This window comes from Apium graveolens, chromosome 2 (genome assembly GCF_009905375.1).
Source record: "Apium graveolens cultivar Ventura chromosome 2, ASM990537v1, whole genome shotgun sequence".
NCBI classification, from domain to species: domain Eukaryota; kingdom Viridiplantae; phylum Streptophyta; class Magnoliopsida; order Apiales; family Apiaceae; genus Apium; species Apium graveolens.
This window is the reverse complement of record NC_133648.1, coordinates 114,571,078-114,577,078: the sequence shown is the minus strand read 5'-3', so window position 1 is coordinate 114,577,078 and position 6,001 is coordinate 114,571,078. Positions and strand designations below refer to the sequence as shown.

Below are 6,001 nucleotides of genomic sequence, written 5' to 3'. Positions count from 1 at the left end.
CTCATATAAGTAATTTAACCTCAAATATCTTAGTTAATGCTATTTAGTATAATCTCTTAGTTAATCAAAACCCAATTTGTTATTTGTCTTAGCATTGAACGATAGCCATATCATTGTTGCATAAGTGCATAAATTGAAGTTAACCTAAATCAGTCCCTGTGGGAATGAACTAGAAAGAATTCTATATTACTTGCGAACACGTATACTTGCATGTAATTTTAGTGCGTGTTTTCGTCCTAACAAGTTTTTGGCGCCGCTGCCGGGGACTCGGTGTTAATTTTTAGTTTATGTGCTTGACAATAGTGGTCGTTAAAGTTCACTGACTCGAAATCTCTTACTTATAAGGTTTACTTTAGTCGTGTGTTTCAGGTACTCTAGTTATCATTGCAATGGGAGAACTAGTAGCAAATACGAAAGCTTTGAAGGATTATTCTCAACCGAAGATCAATGACATTCAATCTAGCATTGTTAGGCCAGCTATCGCAGCTAATACCTTTGACATCAAGCCTTGCATAATTCAGATGGTACAGAATTTAGTCCAGTTTGGGGGTGCTCAAATGGAAGATCCCAATATGCACATTAGGGATTTCATCGAGATCTGCGACACCTTTAAGTTCAATAATGTTTGTGAATATGCTATGAAACTGAGATTGTTTCCATTCTCTCTGAGTGACAAGGCTAAGAGCTGGTTATACTCTCTACCAGCTGGTTCTATCACTACTTGGGGGGATCTTGCTCAGAAGTTTCTTACTAAATTCTTCCCTATGACGAAGACAGCTGCACTCAGGAATGCTTTTACTCAATTTGCGTAGCAATCGGGAGAAACACTATGTGAAGCTTGGGAGCGCTACAAGGAGATGCTTAGGAAGTGTCCTCATCATGGCATGCCTGATTGGATGATCATCAATTATTTTTATAATGGGTTGGGAGAAAAGTCTAGACTCAGGCTTGATGTAGCATCAGGTGGAGCATTATGGGCAAAGAGCTATGAGGAAGCTTATGGTCTAATTGAACTGATGGCTGCTAATAATTATTAGTATCCAACCCAGAGATTGCCACATAGCAAGGTAGCAGGAGTTCTAGAAGTGGAAACATCTACGGCTATCACTGCTCAACTAAAGGCGTTGTCTATGAAGATCGATTCTCTGGCTAACTTTTATGTTATTCAGATAACCAGTGTTTGTGAGATGTCTGCAGGTTCGCATGCGACGGAGCAATGCGCTATATCTAGTTAATCAGCTCAGTTTGTGAGAAACTTTCAGAGATCGCAGCAACCAGTTGTAGCCACTTATCATCCTGACAACTGAAATCATCCTAACTTCAGCTGGAGCAAAAATCAGAGTGCGATGCAATAGCCTTATCAGCAGTATGCAGCAAAGCAATTCCACCCTCCTGGTTTTCAACAACCGTAATATGCGCCAAGACAACAACTGCAACTTCAAAAACAAACTCATGAAGGTGCAGGTCTATCTTAGAATGAAAAATATGAATTGGAGGAGTTGCGGCTTATGTGCAAAAACCAGGATCTTATATGCCAAAGCCAGGTTGTTTCTATCAAGACTCTGGAGAACCAAATAGGGCAAATTACCAACGCCTTATTGAATCGACCATCAGGAATGCTTCCTAATAATATAGAAACCAATACAGGCAAGAGGGAAGTTAACGAACAGGTGAACGCCATCACCTTGACGTCCGGAAAGGTCGCAAGCCCCCAAATTCAGCAAGACGAAGAGTCTGAAAATTCTGTCTAGAATGCAGGTGCATCTGCACCTTTGCCAAATGCAGAAAATGAGATTGTAGCTGAAAAAGTGGTGTCGAAGGATGCCGAGGTGGAACCAAAGAAGAAAGCTATTAAAAGTTATCCTCCTGAGGGTAATACAGGGGATAAACAGGTCTACCCACCTTTGCCATATCCTAAAAGGCTTCAAAAGCATAACTTTAATAAGCAATTTGCCAAGTTTTTGGAAGTTTTCAAGAAGCTGCATATCAACATACCTTTTGCTGAAGCTCTAGAACAGATGCCGAGCTATGCTAAGTTCATAAAGGATATTCTATCTCGGAAGCTAAAACTTGAGGAGTTAGAAACTGTTGCTCTAACTGAAGAGTTCAGTATTGTGCTGCAACAGAAAATACCTTCTAAGCTTAAATATCCAGGAAGCTTCACGATACCTTGCACCATTGGCAATTTGTCGTTCGACAAGTGTTTGTGTGACTTGGGAGCTAGCATCAATTTGATGCCCTTGTCAGTTTTCAAGAAACTTGGACTACCCGATCCAAAACTTGTGAACATGTCTTTGCAGTTGGCTGATCGTTCCATCACTTATCTGCGAGGAGTAGTGGAGGATATCTTGGTTAAGGTGGATAAGCTCATCTTCCCTACTGATTTGGTCATTCTAGACTTTGAGGAAATAAGAAGATTCACATCATCTTGGGAAGACCATTCTTGGCTACAGGCCGAACTATGATAGATGTGCAAAAAGAAGAGCTTATGATGAAGGTTCAAGATCAGAAGGTTACTTTTAATGTGTTCAAGGAAATAAAGTTACCCACTGCTAAAGAGGAGTGCTTTAAAGTAAAGCGGGTCGACTCTGTCGTGAATTCGGATTTTGAGTAATTTCCAAAGTCAGATACCTTAGAGAGAGCCTTGATAGGGGAATCGGTTATTAAAGATGAAGAAGGAGTAGAGCAACTGTAGGTTTTGAATGCACCTCCATGGAAGAGGAAGCTGGATATGCTATTCAATTCTCTTGGGTTAGCAGAGCTGAAAATTTCTCAGGAGCGTCTCGAACCGTCAATTGAAGAAGCTCCCACACTTGAGCTCAACCCACTTCCAGATCACTTGAGTTATACATTCTTAGGTGCACTCCCTGACAAGGGGTTGGAATATATCTATGATAATCTAAAGGGTGACTGGACAATTCTTCCCGTGCTTAGAGAAGGTTCCTCTCGTGCACCACAGACAATTTATAGGTTTGGTCTTAGTGATGCGCTGTATAAAAGGTTGATTCGGTGTATTGAGGCCATGCATGACATCCACCAACATTTTACTGAAGATTGGACACACACTCCCGGTATAGTTTTTCGAGACACTGGTGTCGATGTTGATTGGACACCTGATCCTCCACTCGAAGAGGGAGGGTGATCCTCCCGCTAACTAGGTATGCCTGAAATCCTTATTATTACCTTCAATGAGGATATTGAAAATTTTAAGTTTGGGGGTGAGAATATAAGGATTAGTTTGTGTGTGTCCATATAGATTCATATAGATTCATGTAGCACGTTTAGTTATATTTCATTTATATTTTTGCACATATTTTTGCATGATTGTTCATTTAGGACATATTTGTTTGCATGTTTGTTGGTGTTTTATGCGAGTTCATATAGTTGCATGTGCATGCATATAACATGATTCCTTAAGTTGAGCTATTTCTGATTGTGAAGTTGATGTTAATTTGAGTGTGGTGATGACGAATAGAGAGTTGTTTAAGTCTTAATGAATTGATTTGCATGCCAAAAAAAAATTCACAAGTCTTATAGGTTGGCGAAATGAAGTCCTCGAGACCCCATAAGAGAAGAGCTTTCGAACTAGATCATGATCATACTTGTTTGTTGTTGAGATTTAATCACTTCGTTATATTTAGAATTTTTGGTATTCTCATAATAACAAAAAGAAAACTGAATTTTTAAACTGGAGAAAAACTTGGATTTCATTGCCAGTGTGAATAAGGATAGATGTCAAATGGTTAGTAGCCGACTAATAATTTATGAGTAGTCTAGGGTTGAATGAGATGGAGCGAAACACACTCATTCTAAAATTGTTGAATAAAAGAAAAAACAAACAACAAAGAAAGAAAAAAAATGTGTTCATGCATCATTGATCAAGAGTAAGCTCATTAATACTCGATTTATTAAGTTCTAGGGGACTTTGTGCCTAGTGACCTAAGGCTTGATAGTCTGGGATCCGCTAACCTAACGCTCGCTACATGGGTATTATTGCATAAGTCTTTTGGGACCTCAGTTATTGCACGGGCAAATAAGCATGTTGTTATGTGTTCAATAGCGTGAATCCTTGTATAACTCTAGTAGAAATAAGGTGTTGAGAGTCAATATGCGTTTAATGTTTATTCTGTTTATAAACTTGTGAATATTTTGATGATAGATAAGTTATGATTATTAATCTAGTATCGAGAGTATTTCTGTTAAGCATTCCACACACACACGTTCTGGTTTGTGAGTTGATTTGTGAAATTTATTCGAACCCTGTTTTGAGTTATTGCATTCTTAGAGGCATTAGCTTGTTGGTTGGTTATGGTTATTCTGAGGGGATCGATTGCAATATTATTTAGTTGTATTCACGTAGTTGCATTCATACATTAGGTTTATTTTATAGATTTGAGTCTGTTTATGCTTGAGGACAAGCATCGATTCATGTTTGGGGGTGTGATAAGTGGATTTTATATCTACTTGAAACGCTTCATTACAAGCTTAAGTTGGTGTTTTGGACTCAAGTTGTTGGTATTTTGATGTGTTTTTGTGTTTTTGCATCTCAGGCACTAGTTGGAGGGAGAATAGAGCTTTTATTGAATATATGCTGAAAAGAGCCAAGAATCTGAAGTCAAAGCCATTCCTAAATTGTAGAGGATCTTGAGAGATCCGCGTTGACTTCTTATTCATCAAATTCTGACGAGTGGAGTAAAAGTTACAACAAAGAAAAAGAAACTTTAGAATTTCAACTACAATACCACGGCGTGCCCGCGTTGGTATGCAGGGCGGCCACGCCAGACTTTCAGAAACAGCGCACGCCCGCGCTGGTATATGGGGCGGCCACGTTGGTCCATTCAGCCATAATCCTAATTCGAGTCCGTTTTGGAGATTTTGAAGACCAGCTTAATCATAAAGCCTATATATACCCTAAATAAGATGTTTTTAATAACAAGAAGGCCAAGGAAAGCAATACGAAGACCTAGAAGAGCACAAGACGGATACGGAGAAGAAGACTTTTGTATTCTTCATTATAATTGTACATCGGATGCTTGTTTTCGATTTGTCCTTGAACCCTAATACTCTTATCTTATTTTACTTGTTTTCATTGGAACCCATGGTGAATATCAGTTCGGTTATGAACTAATCGTTATCGTGGGGTTCTAACGGACTTATGGATTTCTATAGTTAATTTATTTTAATATCTTGGTGTGTGGTGATTGATTGATATCCTAGTATTGGTTGTTCTTATCCTTCTTATGTGTGTAGCTAATATATAAGATAGTGTGTTAATCTCTATTGAAGCGATAATGAATATATAGATTTAGAACTTGCCATTCTAGGATAGGTTCATGTATTCGTTATGCATGATTCGTAGGTAATTTTAACCATCTTACTTGCCCTATATAATCACGATAGATAAATTGCGCATTAAACCTTTATGTTGTCAAATTCAATAGACATATATGGTCTCAATATAATTGGTGTCTATTCAGCTTCTATCTCTTTTGTGGATGTCTAGTAGTAGGGTATTCCTACAACAAATGTTGGAGTTTACTAGTTTCGTGTTATCGGATTAGTTGTCGTCACCATTGCAAGCTAAGGTTAAGAACAATTACTTTGAATGAAGTAGTAATGAAGTTAGAATCCCATGTTTGTCTCATATAAGTAATTTAACCTCAATTCTCATAGTTAATGCTATTTAGTATACTCTTAGTTAATCAAAACCCAATTTATTATTTGTCTTAGCATTGAACGATAGAAATATCATTGTTGCATAAGTGCATAGATTGAAGTTAACCTAAATCAGTCTCTGTGGGAACGAACTAGAAAGAATTGTATATTACTTCCGAACGCGTATACTTGCGTATAATTTTAGCGCGTGTTTTCGTCCTAACATCAAATAAGGAAGAAATTCCATTCCTTCCTTATCCCATTCCTTTTTGATTGACCAAGGTTCTTCAAATCCTTGTCATATCCAATCTTAGTAAAGTATCTCCTCATATCAATATCACCTACC

At 38.1% G+C, this 6,001-nt stretch overlaps 1 non-coding gene across 1 annotated transcript; it reads right to left on the bottom strand.

The window, feature by feature from the left end:
- Positions 1–779: 779 nt before the first annotated feature.
- On the bottom strand, positions 780–886 carry LOC141710133 (small nucleolar RNA R71). The gene has a single exon (XR_012570668.1). It is a non-coding gene; the product is annotated as a small nucleolar RNA R71 (small nucleolar RNA).
- Positions 887–6,001: the final 5,115 nt, after the last annotated feature.